Source organism: Amblyraja radiata, chromosome 34, assembly GCF_010909765.2.
Source record: "Amblyraja radiata isolate CabotCenter1 chromosome 34, sAmbRad1.1.pri, whole genome shotgun sequence".
NCBI lineage: Eukaryota > Metazoa > Chordata > Chondrichthyes > Rajiformes > Rajidae > Amblyraja > Amblyraja radiata.
The window spans coordinates 14601976-14618531 of record NC_045989.1 but is presented as its reverse complement, the minus strand read 5'-3'; positions in this window follow the sequence as shown (position 1 = coordinate 14618531).

Genomic DNA, 16556 nt, shown 5'->3' with positions numbered 1-16556 from the left:
CTAGGATTCTCATAATTATATGTAGCGTTAAACTGTAACATCTCAGCCTCCTTCACTCCAGGTGAAACAATCCCAGCCTATCCTTGTAACTCAATCCAGCAACATCCTTGAGAATCTTTTCTGCGCCCCCTCTACTTCTTCACTACTCTGTCCACTTTCAGAGAACGATGGACTTATACCCCAAGATTTCCAATCAACAACCTTCTCCAGAGCCTTGCCATTCACCATGCATGTCCTGTTCTAGTTTAACTTTCCCAAATGCATCCGAGTTAAATTCCACCTGTCATTCCCAAGTCCACTTTCCCAGTTGATCTAGAATGTGTTGTAACTTTAACAACCTTCCTCACTGTCCACTACAACACCAATGTGTGTATCACCCCCATCTACATGAGTGTGAGTATCTAAATGGTGAGTATCCAAATGATTAATACATATGACAAATAATATGGTTCCAGCATTGATCCCTGCAGTACACCACTGGTCACAGTCTCCAAACTGAATAATAATGCTATAGTTTGCAGAAGAGTACCTTGACAATTGCCAAAGTGCTTGCTGGGTTACTTGACACAAAACCTATAAATGTGTTTACTTTAGCAGTAAATGCACAGCTAGCATTAGTAATGAGGGAAATTAACCACAAGTTCTTTTTCGTAAGATATGACTAATATATTTCTGCTGCAATCAGTAGGTGCACATTGCAAAACTAACTGCTTGTTTCGACAGTTTGCTAGTACCATAGGAGTTGTGACAGCTCTTGATTGAGACGTTCTACCCTTGCAGCAAGTAAAATAAAATTTAAAAAATAAAGTTAGCATAACGAACCTTTGAGTCTTACTTCGGGTCGCGATTTCAACAAGTAATAATAATAATAATAAATTTTATTTGCGGGCGCCTTTCAAAGTCTCAAGGACACCTTACAGAGATTAACAAGAGAGAAAAAACATATATAGTCGGAGTAAAATAAATAATAAGGACATCACCAATACACAAATTAAAGACAGAAATCGCTCCAAAGACAAAAAATCAAAAACGCAATGTGAAGAGAGAGCAGCGGCAGCTAAAGCGCACCAGCGTCCACTCTCCCTTCCGACAGCCATCTTGGACACAGACTAACATATTAACTTACACACAAAAAAAAATCATCCCCCCACAATGATTGCCACTGTGGGGGAAGGCACAATGTCCAGTCCCCATCTCCAGTTCTCCCAAAGGCAGGCCTATTGAGGCCTCCGCTATTGCCTCTACGGAGGCCCGATGTTCCTGATGTTACTAAACCAATTTTGTATCCAATTTGCTAAGTCACTGTGGACCCCGCGTGTTCTAACTTTCCAGTCCAGTTAACCATGAGAAACCTTGCTTAAGTCCGTAAAGACCATGTCTACTAACCTGTGTAGGAAAGAGCTGCAGATGCTGGTTTAAATCGAAGGTAGACACAAAATGCTGGAGTAACTCAGCAGGACATGCAGCATCTCTGGAGAGAAGGAATGGGTGATGTTTCGGGTCGAGAAACGTCACCCATTCCTTCTCTACAAAGATGCTGCCTGTCCTGCTGAGTTACTCCAGCATTTTATGTCTACTATCCTGTCAGATATATGTAATGGAAAGTATTCCCTGAGCACTAAGGAAGTCCCTGTCAATAGCAGGGAACTTAAAATTACCTACTATTACAACCCCCATCTTTCCTTCAATGATCTGTGATTTCACTCCATATTTGCTCCTCAAATTTCCACTATTGGGGGTTCAATATGAACATTGAGCTGCTAGTCCTCCCTATACCTCAACCATGTTTCTATCATATCTTTAATATCACAATCCCATGTGTGATCTGTGTTCTGAGTTCATCTGCCTTAATTGGGAGACTTCTTATGTTAAGGTAAATGCAGTTTAGCCCATCTGACTTTCCATGGACCCTGTCTTGTCCCAGGCTTTCCTGCCTACTGGACCTGCTTACTTTAACCTGTACATTTATTTCATCTTTCTCATCTGCCACATTATATACTATTTTGGGACCCGACCGCCCGCCAGACTACTTTAAACCACCCCAAGTAGCATGAGCAAACTTTCCCAAAGGGATATTGGTTCCCCTCCAGTTCAGATGCAACCCATCACTCTGGTTCACATCACTTCTGCCCCAGAAGACATCCAAGTAGTCGAAGCCCTCTCGTCTCTAGCCACGTATTCATGTGCCTTGTCCTCCGGTTCCTACTTATTTCCATCTGTAATGGGAGGCTTCTTGTTTTGACTCCTGTTACCGGTTCTGGCTACCCTACTACATGAGTTGTGATTTTTAAACGACACCAAATCTTTGTATCTAGGTAGCTTCCTTACATTTGCTCAAATAAACAAATGGAAACGCCTCCCAGCCTCCACCCTGCCAGTCCAAATGCAACAGAAATAATGAATGCTTAATTTATTCCACAAAAAGATGTGTGGCGAGTTCCTGTTGCTATATCTTCAATAATAGATTAAGATTGGTCGACATTCATCTTAGTTCAGAATAACAGAGGCGCTCTCATTAAGATATCAAATTCCAAGAGGGATCACCTCTGAAAGGAGAACCTGGGATTAAGGGTGTGTATCAGGAGAAAGGATCGGCATTTAGGTAAGAGATTAGGAAAATAATCATTCAGCAGGTGTTGTTAAATGTCAGGATTTCCTGCCCTTGAGGCTCTAAATGCTTAGTCAGTGAATATTATTTAAAGGCACAGATCAATAGGTTTTACACAAATGAACCTAAACCTGGTGATTAGGAAGAAACAGGAAGGTAGGGGGTGGGTGCCGGTTTACAAGCAACAGAATCAACCATGATCTATCTGTAAGAGATGGATGACCGACCCACTGCTATGTCACTTGCTTTGTTCTTAGTTTGAAACTTCAGCTAACAAATAATAACGTGTGTGATTGTTATTAGCAAACTGAGGTGTTTGGTCAGTGAATGGTGCCAAGATCTTCAGACTAAAGTTCATAAAACAATTGTTTATATTCCAGTCTTGCAGCCCTACTGAATAAACACTTAATAAACTGTTGGCTCATTATTTCCTAACTCACTCTGTGAGCAGATATCATTCTCCCTGCCTTGCTGGCTTCTGGTTTGCAGAACTCTCGGCACATTGATTCATACAGGGTTTTCTAAATTCAGCTGAAGCATAAAGCATTCCGAAAGTGCGCAAACATCTATGTGCAGCAATTGATGCAATGCACACACATCCACCTGTGAGTGGCGCATAACTGGTGCACGGATCATGTCTATGCGATGTGTGGAAAGACGAAAATGTCTTGGATTTAGATGGTTTTTCACCAGGGGATGATTTTGCTCATTCAGCACTAACTATTACTTCAATAATTGACATCTATTAAGTGAGCGAGCGCAGTACTCCTTCAACCCCACACCAACAAAGCCAGCATCATTTTTGTGTTCAGGTCTCTGAAGTGGGACCTGGTCACACATGCCTCAGATCTGAGAGAAAGTCTGAGAGAAAGCTGGCAGGGATGTGCAGGGCATACCGTGGAATATCTTGGTGTCGCTGCGTGCAGCATCATGAGCCAGACCAGCTGTGGGCAAAAGGAGCAAAAAGGCCTTGTCCTACTTCCATCTGTATATAACTGGCACAAATAATCACAGCGGCAGCTGCCCTGTGCCTGTCGAAGAGTATAAAACCAGTTCAGTCAGTACTGCATATTTATAGCGTAGAGAGGGCCAATAAGGAACAGATTGTGTTCCACCTCCTCCGTCCCTACAGATATAGGGAAGCATTTTACATAATTATAAGAAACTGGGTTGTACATGCCAAACTCTTGACCTTTAATGACCTCTCCTTGACTGTTTGCAGCATCTGTTGCATAAATCTCTCCAGTCAGCATATCATACAGTGAACAGACTCTTCTCTGAATCCAGACTGCCACTCCTCCCATACCATGTCTGCATTTTAACTTATTTCACTCTGGATTTCTGTTAAGTCCAATCACCATAAGCACCATTTTAAAGAGACTATATTAATACTGGTCTGTGTGCAACAACATCCACACACTGGCACAATGTCATCTCTCATGTGTTCAAGGAATAGGCTGTGGAACAATTTCTGTTTGTCACTGCCTCACTGGTTTTCTGGCATGCCTTTGCCGCTTGTTTTTTTTTTCTCTCTGAGCTTCCTCTCCTTCAACATTAACCAAGAAATGTGTTACCAATCAGATATCTGACCTGCAGTGCACTCCAAGTCAGCCAAATTTTTACTGGCAAGTCATCGAGCATGCCAATACTGAACTCCTAAAATAACAAAACATCTGGGCACTTACATTTTTGGTTCCCTTTAGAATTATAACCTCTAGGTAAAGTAGTTGAATTTCTGCAAAGTCTCCGAAAGGAGGAAGTCAAACACTTCAAAATCACAAGTTAACATTTCCTTACCAGAGCATGCACATTAATACAATTTTATATAATCCACATAATCTCAAATTATTCAATATTTCCCAAGATATTGAATTAAGCATTAGAACATTACAACAACAGGCCCTCCAGCCCATAATATCTGTGTTGAACTTGATGTCAAGTTAAACTAATCTTCTCTGTCTGCACGTGATCCATATCCCTACAGTCACTGCATATTCATGTGCCTATCTAAAAGCCTCTTAAACAACACTATTGTATTTGCTTCCACTTCCATCCAACAGTGTATTCCTGGCACTCTGTATTTAAAAAAAAAACTTGCCCAGCATATCTCTTTTAAACCTTTCCCCTCTCACCTCTGTGCAAACAATCCAAGTATTAGGTTTACCTAAACGTTGACTGGATTAGTGGGGTATTAGCTACAAGGAAAGGTTGGACAAACTTGAATTGTTTTCTCTGGAACGCTGGAGTTGTGAGAAGACCAGAAAGAAGTACATAAAATTATGAGAGGCAAAGACTAGATTGCATAGCTTTAAAATGATACGGGCAAAATTTAAAGCAGAGTGCTGGGTAAGTTTTTTGTTACATCAAGTGTTGGGTGCCTGGAATACACGGCAGGGCTTGCGGAGGTGGAACAGACACAATAGTGGTGTTTAAAATACTTTTTGATAGGCACATGGATATGCAGGGAATGGAGGGTTATAGATCACAAGTAGGCAGATAAGATTAATTTATCTTGGCATTGTGTTTGGCACAGACATTGTGCACAAAAGGGCCTATTCCTGTGCTGAATTTTTCTATTTGTCCAACCTCTTATAGTTAATACATTCAAATCCTGTAAACGTAGTAATCCTTGAAAATCTCTTCTGCATCCTTTCCAAAGCCTCCACATCCATCTTGTTACGGGTCAATCAGAACTACCCCCAATACTCCAATTACACATAACCTAAGTTTTATAAATCTACTAGACCAAGTGCAGACCCGTTGGGTCTGTTCCCCCAACGTGCGGTTAGCGGAAGAGCGGAGAGGGGGGGGGGGAAGAGCGGAGAGGGGGGGGGGGGGGGGGGAAAGAGAGGAGAGGGGGGGGGAAGAGAGGAGAGGGGGGGGGAGAGAGGAGGGGGGGGGAAGAGAGGGAAGGGGGGGAAGAGAGGAGAGGGGGGGAAGAGAGGAGAAGGGGGGGGGAAGAGAGGAGAGGGGGGGGGAAGAGAGGAGAGGGGGGGAAGAGAGGAGAGGGGGGGAAGATGAGGAGAGGGGGGAAGAGAGGAGAGGGGGGGAAGAGAGGAGAGGGGGGAAGAGACGGGGGCGGGGAGAGGTGGGGAGGGGGAGGAGGGGGGGGAGGAGGGAGGTGGGGAGGGAGGGGGGGGGGGAGGAGGAGGAGGGGGGGAGAGGGGGGGAGGGAGGGGGAGGGGGGGGGGGAGAGGGGAGGGAGAGGGGGGGGGGGGGAGGGGGGGGGGGGGGGAGGGGGAGGGAGGGGAGGGGGGGGTGAGGGGAGGGGGGGGGAGAGGGGAGGGGGGGGGGAGGAGAGTGGGGGGGGAGGGAGGGGGGAGGGAGGGAGGGGGGGAGAGGAGAGGGGGGGGAAGAGGAGAGGGGGGGGAAGAGGAGGAGGGGGGGGGGAGGAAGAGGAGAGGGGGGGGGAAGAGGGGGAGGGGGGGGGAAGAGGAGAGGGGGAAGAGGAGAGGGGGGGGGGAAGAGGAGAGGGGGGGGGAAGAGGAGAGGGGGGGGGAAGAGGAGAGGGGGGGAAGAGGAGAGGGGGGGGGAGAGGAGAGGGGGGAAGAGGTCGAGGGGGGGAAGAGGAGAGGGGGGGAAGAGAGAGGGGGGGGGGAAGAGGAGAGGGGGGGGGGGAAGAGGAAGAGGGGGGGGGGGGGAAGAGGAGAGGAGGGGGAAAAGGAGGGGGAGAAGAGGGGGGGGGAAGAGGAGGGGGGGAGAGGAGGGGGGGATGGAAGAGGAGGAGGGGGGGGAGAGGAGAGGGGGGGGGAAAGAGAGAGGGGGGGGGAAGAGGAGAGGAGGGGGAAGAGAGGGGGCGAAGGAGGAGCGGGAGGGGGGGACGAGGAAGGGGGGGGGAAGAGGAGGGGGGGGCAGGGACAAGGAGGGGGGGGGGAAGAGGAGGGTGGGGGAAGAGGAGGGGGGGGGGGGAAGAGGAGGGGGGGGGAAAGAGGAGGGGGGGGAAGAGGAGAGGGGCGGGAAGAGGAGGGGGGGGGAACGGGAGGAGGCGGGGGGGAAGAGGAGGGGGGGGGAACGAGGAGGGGCGGTGGGGAAGAGGGAGGGGGGGGGGGAAGAGGAGGGGGGAGGGGGAAGAGGAGGGGGGGGGAAGAGGAGGGGGGGAGAGAGGAGGGGGGGGGGAAGAGGAGGGGGGGGAAGAGGAGGGGGGGGGGGGAAGAGGAGGGGGGGGGGAAGAGAGGGGGGGGAAGATGGAGGGGGGGGGAGGGGGAAGAGGAGGGGGGCGAAGAGGAAGAGTGAGCGGGCGGGGGAAGACGGGAGGGGAGGGGGGGAAGAGGAGGGGGGGGGAAGAGGACGGGAGGGGGGAAGAGGAGGGGCGGGGGAAGGGGAAGAGGAGGGGGGGGGAAGAAGAGGAGGGGAGTGGGGGGGGAAGAGGAGGGGGGGGGAGAAGAGGAGGGGGGGGGAGAGGAGGGGGGGGAGAGGAGGGGGGCGGAAGAGGCGAGGGGGGGGAAGAGGAGGGGGTGCGACAGAGGAGGGCGAGAGGAGGGCCGAGGGAAGAGGAGGGGGAAGAGCAGGGGGGGGGGGGAGAGGAGGGGGGGAGAAGAGGAGGGCGGGGGGGAAAGAGGAGGGGGGGAGAGAGGGAGGGGGGGAAGAGTGAGGGGGGGAAGAGGAGGGGGGGGAAGAGGAGGGGGCGGGGAGAAGAGGAGGGGAAGAAGAGGAGGGGCGGGCGGAAGAGGATGGGGGGTGAAGAGGACGGGGGGGAAGAGGGGGAGGGAAGAGGCAGGGGGCGCGGAAGAGGACGGCGGGGAGAGTGAGGAGAGGGGGAGCAGGAGGGGGGAGGAAGAGGAGGGGGGGGAGAGGAGGGGGGGGGGGAGAGGCAGTGGGGGGGAACGAGGAGGGGGGGGACGACGCGAGGGGGGGAGGAAGATAGAGGGCTGGAAGAGAGCGGGAGGCGAAGGAGGAAGCAGCAGGGGGGGAAGAGAGGGGGGAAGAGGAGAGAGGGGCGGAAGAAGTGAGAGGGCGGGGAAGAGGAGACGGGGGGAAGACGGACGAGGGGGGGGGAAGAGGACTCGAGGGGGGGAAGAGGAATCGAGGGGGGGAAGAGGAGAGGGTGGGCAGGAAGAGTCGATTGAGGGGAAGAGGAGGAGGGGGCGTGACGGAAGAGGAGAGGGGGAGAGGAGAGGGGGAGAGAGGAGAGGGAGGGGGGATGTCGGAGAGGAGCGGAGGGGGGGAGAGGAGAGGGAGGGGGGAGAGGAGAGGGAGGGGGGGACGAAGGAGCAGGGTATGGGGGGAGGAGGAAGAGGTGAGGGGGGGAGAGGAGAGGGAGCGGGGGCGAGAGAGAGGGAGGGGGGGGGAGAGCGCGAGGATGGGGGGAGAGGAGAGGGAGGGGGGCAGGCGGAGATGGACGGGGGGGAGAGGAGAGGGAGGGGGGAGGAGGAGAGGGAGGGGGGGAGAGAGAGGAGAGGAGGGGGGCCGAGGCACGAGGAGGGGGGGAGAGGAGAGGGAGGGGGGAGAGGAGAGTGAGAGGAGGGAGAGGGAGAGGATAGGAGGGGGGGACGAGGAGAGGGAGGGGGGAGAGGAGAGGGAGGGAGAGGAGAGGATGGGGGGAGAGGAGAGGTGAGGGGAGAGGAGAGGGAGGGGGGGAGAAGGAGAGGAGGGGGGGAAGCGGAGAGGGGGAGGGGGGGAGAGAGAGAGGGGGGAGGGGGGGAGAGGAGAGGGGGGAGGGGGGGAGAGGAGAGGGGGGAGGGGGGGAGAGGAGAGGGGGGAGGGGGGGAGAGGAGAGGGGGGAGGGGGGGAGAGGAAGGGGGGAGAGGGGAGTGGGGGGGGGGGGAGAGGAGAGGGGGGGGGGGGGGGAGAGGAGAGGGGGGGGGGGGGGGGGGGAGAGTGCCTTTTTACTTCAACCACAACCCAAACAACCATTTGCAGGCAGTGCTTTTTTACCTCTAACCATATTTTCATTTTCAAACCAAATTAAGGATACTCATAGTGCTGTAGACATTTGTCTGTCATTCAAAGCTCTGATTGAGGCACACCACTTGCAGAGACTGATTGAGGCACACCACTTGCAGAGACTGATTGAGGCACACCACTTACTGGTTTTATAGTCCTTCCCCCTCCCTCCAGCAGGGGCAGCAGAGAGAATGGGGAATGTTGTAAAAACATTAATATCTCTGTCAATTTTCATCGACGGGAAAAATCCTCGCCACACATACGGCGGAGGGGGGCTCTGAGCGAGGTGGCCAAAAATGACGGCCGTTCTCTCGGAAACCGCAGCACAGAAAGCCAAAACCGGTCAAGAACAGAGTTTTAGTAAGATAGATAGATAGATAGATAACAAGACTTCCTCATTCATATTCAATGCGCTGACCGAAGAAGGGGTGCATACCATATCGCTTCTTTACCACTCTACATGTGCACAGTGCCAAACTCCAAAAGTGCAACAGTTTACACTTGCTTGGATTAAACTCCATCTGTTATTTCTACATCCATATGCGTAAGGTAATCTACATCACACTGAATCGTTTGACATCCTTTCTCATTGGCCAGGCCACCACCAATTTTAGTGTCATCTGTACAGTTACTGACCAACCCATCTACATTAACGTCCAAGTAAATTGCATAGATCACAAACAGATGTTACAACACATATCCGTGCAAAACATCATTGATCTCAGACCTCCATGCAGAATAACACCCTTGCACCATTACCCTCTGTCTTCTATGGCTAAACCTGTTCTTAATCCAAACCACCAATGCATCTTAATATTCTGACTTGGTCTCCCACGAGGGACTATCACAAAAGCTTTACTAAAATCTAGATAGATAACATCCACTGCCCTAACCTCATTAATCACCTTTGTCACCTCATCAAATAGCGCAATCCTTTAAAAAAAATCCTGATCTACCACAGACAAAAGCATGCTGACTGTCCATAATTATCCCATTCTCTTCCAAATACGATCACTAAGTTACTAATTGAATATTTGTGATGACAAGGATAGTTTAAGTTACACAGTGACAACATTACCTGAGCTTTGTCTATTATGAATTCATGTTTAACCCAAGTCCAGAGCTAAGATAAATCAGACAGTGACAGCAGACTTGGATTCTGGCCAACTTCAGTTTATCTGCTAGTCCAGAAAGTTCAAGCAATCCTGGATACAATAGCAAAGTGACAATAACCCAAGAACTTAAATAGTAGGAGAATAAGTTATATGGCCTCTTTTGCCTGCTCCATCATTAGTCAATCGGATCTTGGCCACAGATCCACTACCCCACTAGTTTTCCATCTCACTGTCAGCAGGAGGTGCAAGGACACATTGCATCACCTACAGTTGCAAAAGAAATTGCATAAGCAGCATGGTGATTGTTGGGAAAGATAGAGTGTTCCAGAGAGTCATGAACGAAACAGTACCTGTGACATGCTGACAGGGGTGGAGGGGAAGATGTATCTGGGAGGGGAAAATCTTTGAAGGTTGCTGCAATTGCGGAGCGTGATTCGTTGAATGCAGAGGCTGATGTAGTGGAAAATGTGGACCAATGTAACCCTATCCTAGTTCTGTCCCAGAGGAGAAGGGGTGAAACAAGAAGGCCAGGAAATTAATGGGATGTGAAGCGTTGTTAGCATAGAGTAGAGGGGAAGCCAAATTTCAGAAAGAAAAATTGTTGCTCTGACACACTGGAGAAACAGAATGCAGATTTGCGATCACTTTGCAGAATATCTGGGACTGTCTGCTGGTATGTCCCAGAGCTTCCTGTTGCCTGCCACTTTAATTCCACATCAGACTCCACTCTGACATAACAGTCTGTGGCCTCCTATACTGTCACAATTAAACCCAATGTAAGCTCAAGCAACAGGACCTCATCTTTCGTCTGCGCAGCCTTTGGGACTCAATATTGAATTCTACATCTTCAGGGAACTTGATGTCTCTGTCTGTATCTGTCGCCCGTCTGTAATGTAGGCTCAGTTTCTTTTTATTCCATTTTCATCTCAGGGAGTGGAGAACATGCCCAGCCTGACATACCAAGCATAACTTGCTGCTCTGCATTCCATAAAAAGAGAGAGAAAGCCCTCCGCAACTCCCTGGTTAACTCACTCCTTCCCACCCAAACCACCACTTCCCCAGGTACCTTCCCCAGCAACCGCAGAAGATCAACACGTGTCCCTATACCTCCTCCCTCGACTCTGTCCAGGGACCCTGACAGTCCCTTCAGGTTAGGCAGAGGTTCAGGTGCACCTCCTCCAACCTCATCTACTGTATCCGTTGTTCAAGATATGGACTCTTATACATCGGCAAGACCATACATAGACTGGGCGATCGTTTCGCAAAACACCTTTGCTCAGTTCGCCTGAACCTACCTGATCGCCCGGTTGCTAAACACTTTAAGTCTCCTTCCCATTCCCACACAGACCTTTCTGTCCCAGGTCTCCTCCATTGTCAGAGTGAGGCTAAACACAAATTGGAGGAACAGCATCTCAGATTTCGCTTGGGCAGCTTACAGCCCAGTGGTATGAATATTGATTTCTCTAACCAGGTAGCCCCGCATCCCTCTCTCTCTATCCCTCCCCTACCCAAGTCACATTAGCTTCTCATTTTCACCCAACAAACAGTTAACAATGGCCTGTTTCCTTTACCACCGTTACTTTTTTGCATACATTTCATTCATTGTTCTTTAACTCTCTACATCATTGTCTATATCTTTTGCTTCCATTATCCCTTACCAGTCTGCAGAAGAGTCTCGAACCAAACTGTAACCGATTCCTTCTCTCCGGAGATGCTGCTTGTCCCGCTGAGTTACTCCAGCTTTTTGTGTCCAAACTACATCTGTTGGTTCGGCTCACAGCTGCCATTTGTAGCCCAGCAGCCCTTACACACATCCCACAAAGAGTAAAAGAAGCTTCAGTAGCAAAGCACTTGGCCCCATTCCCATTACAAAGCATTGCATATTTTCCAGAATGATACCCGTAACCATAGTTAAACTACAGGGAGCATTCACAGAAATCAGTTACATTCGATAAAGCTTAAGGCTTTTAGATTTGAATTTTTCCTCCTCACTGTAACCTTGTGGCCAATTTTTGTATCACATACAGACTTCTTTATCATACAGTCTGAATCATTAATATACCTCAATAGAACTTGGGCAAGATAATGAGTCCTGTGGAACTGACACTTCTCAAGGCCATGGGTGACTTTACACCTTTACAGGTCCCTTCACTGTTTGCTCACCGGAACCAAGCATCCTTAAAAAGGTAGAAACAAAGAACTGCAGATGCTGGTTTATACCAAAGATAGACACAAAGTGCGGGAGCACGACATGAGAAGGGCTCTGACACGTGTGAACACGAGGAAAGCTGTAGGCCCAGATGGTATATCTGGGCGAGTACTTTAGTCTTGTGCTACTCAGCTAACTCCAGTGCTCACCACAATATTCAACCTCTCCCTGGCCATGTCCGTGGTCCCTGCCTGCTTCATCATTGTACCTGTACCAAAGAATGCCTCTCCAGCTTGTTTGAATGACTACCGTCCGGTGGCCCTCGCCTCGGTAGTCATGAAATGTTTCGAGAGGCAGATCAAGAACCACATCTGCGCCTTCCTCCCTCGCAACATGGACCTGCTGCAGTTCGCATACCGTCCGAACAGATCCACGGACGATGCGGTCTCCCAGGTTCTGCACACCGCTCTCTCTCACCTTGACAGTCAGTAGGGGGGCTATGTGAGGATGCTGTTCATTGACTTCAGTTCAGCCTTCAATACAATAGTCCCCACCAGACTTGCTGAGAAACTGATTGATGACATTAGAGGAGGAAGGCCGAGAACCCATGAACTGGTCTTCATCGATGGAACGGTAGTGGAGAGTCAACTTCATGTTTCTGGGCGTGCATATCTCGGACGATCAGAAGCCAAATTAACCTACAAACCTGTGCGTCTTTGGGGTGTGGGAGGAAACTGGAGCATCTGAGGAAAATCCACGCAGTCACGGGGAGGATGTGCAAACTCTGTACAGACAGCACACATAGTCATGATCGAACTGCCGTGGTCAGGTCTCCGGCGCTGTAGCGCAGCATCTCCACCACTGTGCCACCCCAGGAAAGCAGCTGGCATAATCAAGGACTCTCACCAACCTGGCCAAACTCTCATTTCATTCCAGCCATTGGGAAGAAAGTATAGTAGTCCGAAAACCGTGACCTCCAAGTTCCGGAACAGCTTCTTCCCAACAACCATCAGGCTCTTGTACACGACAAACACCAACTAAACTACAAACTGCCTTGGTTGCACAAAGGATTTTGGGCTTTTATTTTGCACTGATAATTATGTTATTTATTGAAGTTTATTGTCTAAGAGCACTGTGTTTACATACCTGTTATGCTGCTTCCTTACATACAATGCCCTCCATAATATTTGGGGCAAAGACCCATCATTTATTTATTTGCTTCTGTGCTCCACAATTTGAGATTTGTAATAGAAAGAAAATTACATGTGGTTAAAGTGCACATAGTCAGGTTTTAATAAAGGCCATTTTAATACATTTTGGTTTCACCATGTAGAAATTATAGCAATGTTTATACATAGTCCCCCCATTTCAGGGCACCAAAATGTTTAGAACACAGCAATGCCAAGTAAATGAAAGTAGTCATGTTTAGTATTTTGTTGCATATCCTTTGCATTCAATAACTGCTTGAAGTCTGCGATTCATGGACATCACCAGTTGCTGGTTGTCTTCTCTGGCGATGCTCTGCCAGGCCTGTATTGCAGCCATCTTTAGCTTATGCTTGTTTTGGGGGCTAGTCCCCTTCAGTTTTCTCTTCAGCATATAAAAGGCATGCTCAATTGGGTTCAGATCAGGTGATTGACTTGGCCACTCATGAATTGACAATTTTTTAGCTTTGAAAAACTCCTTTGTTGCTTTAGCAGTATGTTTGGGATCATTGTCTTGCTGTAGAATGAACCACCGGCCAATGAGTTTTGAGGCATTTGTTTGAACTTGAGCAGATAGGATGTTTCTATACACTTCAGAATTCATTATGCTACTACCATCAGCAGTTGTATCATTAATGAAGATGAGTGAGCCAGTACCTTCAGCAGCCATACATGCCCAGGCCATAACACTCCCACCACCGTGTTTCACAGATGAGGTGGTATGCTTTGGTCTTGGGCATTTCTTTCTCTTCTCCATATTTTGCTCTTGCCATCACTCTTCCTCTCATCTGTCCACAAGACCTTTTTCCAGACCTGTGGTTGCTCTTTTAAGTACTTCTTGGCAAACTGTAACCCGGCCATCTTATTTTTGCGACTAACCAGAGGTTTGCACCTTGCAGTGTGGCCTCTGTATTTCTGTTCATGAAGTCTTCTGCAGACAGTGGTCATTGACAAATCCACACCTGAAAAGTGTTTCTGTTCTGTCGGACAGGTGTTTTAGGGATTTTTCTTTATTATAGAGAGGATAATTCTGTCATCAGCTGTGGAGGTCTTCCTTGGCCTGCCAGTCCCTTTGCGATTAGTAAGCTCACTAGTGCTCTCTTTCTTCTTAATGATGTTCCAAACAGTTGATTTTGGTAAGCCTAAGGTTTGGCTGATGTCTCTTAACAGTTTTATTCTTGTTTCTCAGTAACATAATGGCTCCTTTGACTTTCATTGGCACAACTTTGTTCCTCATGTTGATAAACAGCAATACATGTTTCCCAAGGTGATGGACTGGAGGAAAGACTTGGTGCTGAGAGCTCTCTCATACCTGCATGAAGGAGGCAATTAAACACATCTGAGCAATTAAACACATTTGAGCAGTCTGATCACCTCTCATTGTTCCTGCTCCCAAAGTACTCCCCACTCATCAGACGTGTTAAACCCACAGTGAGGACCAAAGATCTTTGGTGAGGACGGTTAAAGTGTGGTCAGAGGAGGCGGACTCCACACTTCAGCAGTGTTTTGGAAACACTGACTGGAAGGCGTTTGCAGCCCAGGCCACCCTTGATTCCTATACATCCTCTGTTCTGGAATTTATCAACTCCACCATCAACAGTTTTACCTACCTCAAACGGGTTACCATATTCCCGAATCAGAAGCCATGGATGAACAGCGAGGTCAGGCTACTGCTGAAAGCACGGGACACCGCTTTCAGGTCAGGCGATGCCCGAGCCTACAGTCCATCCAGGGCTAACCTGAAGAGGGGCATCAAGAAGGCCAAGCACTGCTATAAGCTAAGGATTGAGGAGCACTTCAATAACAACTCCGACCCCCGACGCATGTGGCAAGGCATCCAGGCCATCACGGACTATAGACCCACCAACACCACCCCCACATCCAGCGATGCCTCCTTCCTTGAGGAGCTTAACCACTTTTATGGCCGCTTTGACAGGGACAATCCAGAGATGGCCATCAAGGCTGTGCTCCCTGCTGATCACCAGCCCCTCACACTCACCCCCTACGACGTGTACGTGGCACTGAGCAGGATTAATGCACGTAAAGCTACTGGCCATGACGGCATCCCCGGGCGCGTCCTCAGGGCCTGTGCTGCGCAGCTGACAGGCGTCTGGACTGACATCTTCAACCTGTCACTTGCCCAAGCAGTTGTCCCCACGTGCCTTAAAACCACCTCCATCGTGCCGGTGCCAAAACACTCCACTGCGGCAAGCCTCAACGACTTCCGCCCAGTTGCACTTACTCCCATCATCACCAAGTGCTTCAAGAGGCTGGTCCTGGCACACCTCAAGGGCTGCCTACCTCCCACACTGGATCCCTATCAGTTCGCCTACCGCAAGAACAGGAGTACGGAGGATGCCATCTCAACGGCACTTCACTCCGCCCTCTCCCACCTCGACAACAGAGACACCTACGTAAGAATGCTGTTCATCGATTATAGCTCAGCATTCAACACCATTATACCCTCTAAACTGATCACCAAACTCGGCGACCTGGGCATTGACCCCTCCCAACTGGATATTGGACTTTCTAACCAACAGACCCCAGTCTGTTAGGTTAGACAAGCACACCTCTTCAACCCTCACCCTGAACACCAGCGTTCCACAGGGCTGTGTGCTGAGCCCCCTCCTCTACTCCCACTTCACCTACGCCTGCACATGGTACTAACACCATCATCAAGTATGCAGATGATACAACGGTGATTGGCCTCATCAGCAACAACGATGAGTCGGCCTATAGGGAGGAGGTCCAGCTCCTAGCAGCATGGTGCGCTGACAACAACCTGGCCCTTAACTCCAAGAAGACCAAGGAGCTCATTGTAGACTTCAGAAGGTCTAGGGGCGGCACGCACACCCCCATCCATATTAACGGGACGGAGGTGGAACGTGTTTCCAGCTTCAGGTTTCTGGGGGTCAACATCTCCGATGACCTCTCTTGGACCCACAATCTCAACTCTGGTCAAGAAGGCTCACCAGCGTCTCTTCTTCCTGAGGAGACTAAAGAAGGTCCATCTGTCTCCTCAGATTCTGGTGAACTTCTACTGCTGCACCATCGAGAGCATCCTTACCAACTGTATCACAGTATGGTATGGCAACTGCTCTGTCTCTGACCGGAAAGCACTGCAGAGGGTGGTGAAAATTGCCCAACGCATCACCGGTTCCTCACGCCCCTCCATTGAGTCTGTCCAAAGCAAGCAATGTCTGCGAAGGGCGCGCAGCATCGTCAAGGACTGCTCTCACCCCAGCCACAGACTGTTTACCCTCCTACCATCCGGGAGGCGCTACAGGTTTCTCCGTTGCCGGACCAGCAGGTACAGGAACAGCTTCTTCCCTGCGGCTGTTACATTACTTAACTCTGTACCTCGGTGATTGCCAGTCACCCCCCCCCCCCCCACCAGACACTCCTTCCACCAGAAAAAATTGCACTACTACGACTGTATGTACGTAATAATATTTATTGCTCATATTCTATGTTCGCTCTTCTGGGTGAGATGCTAACTCCATTTTGTTGTCTCTGTACTGTACACTGCACAATGACAATAAAGTTTGAATCTGAATCAAACGCCAGTGTCCCAAACATTAAGAACGGCACTGTAT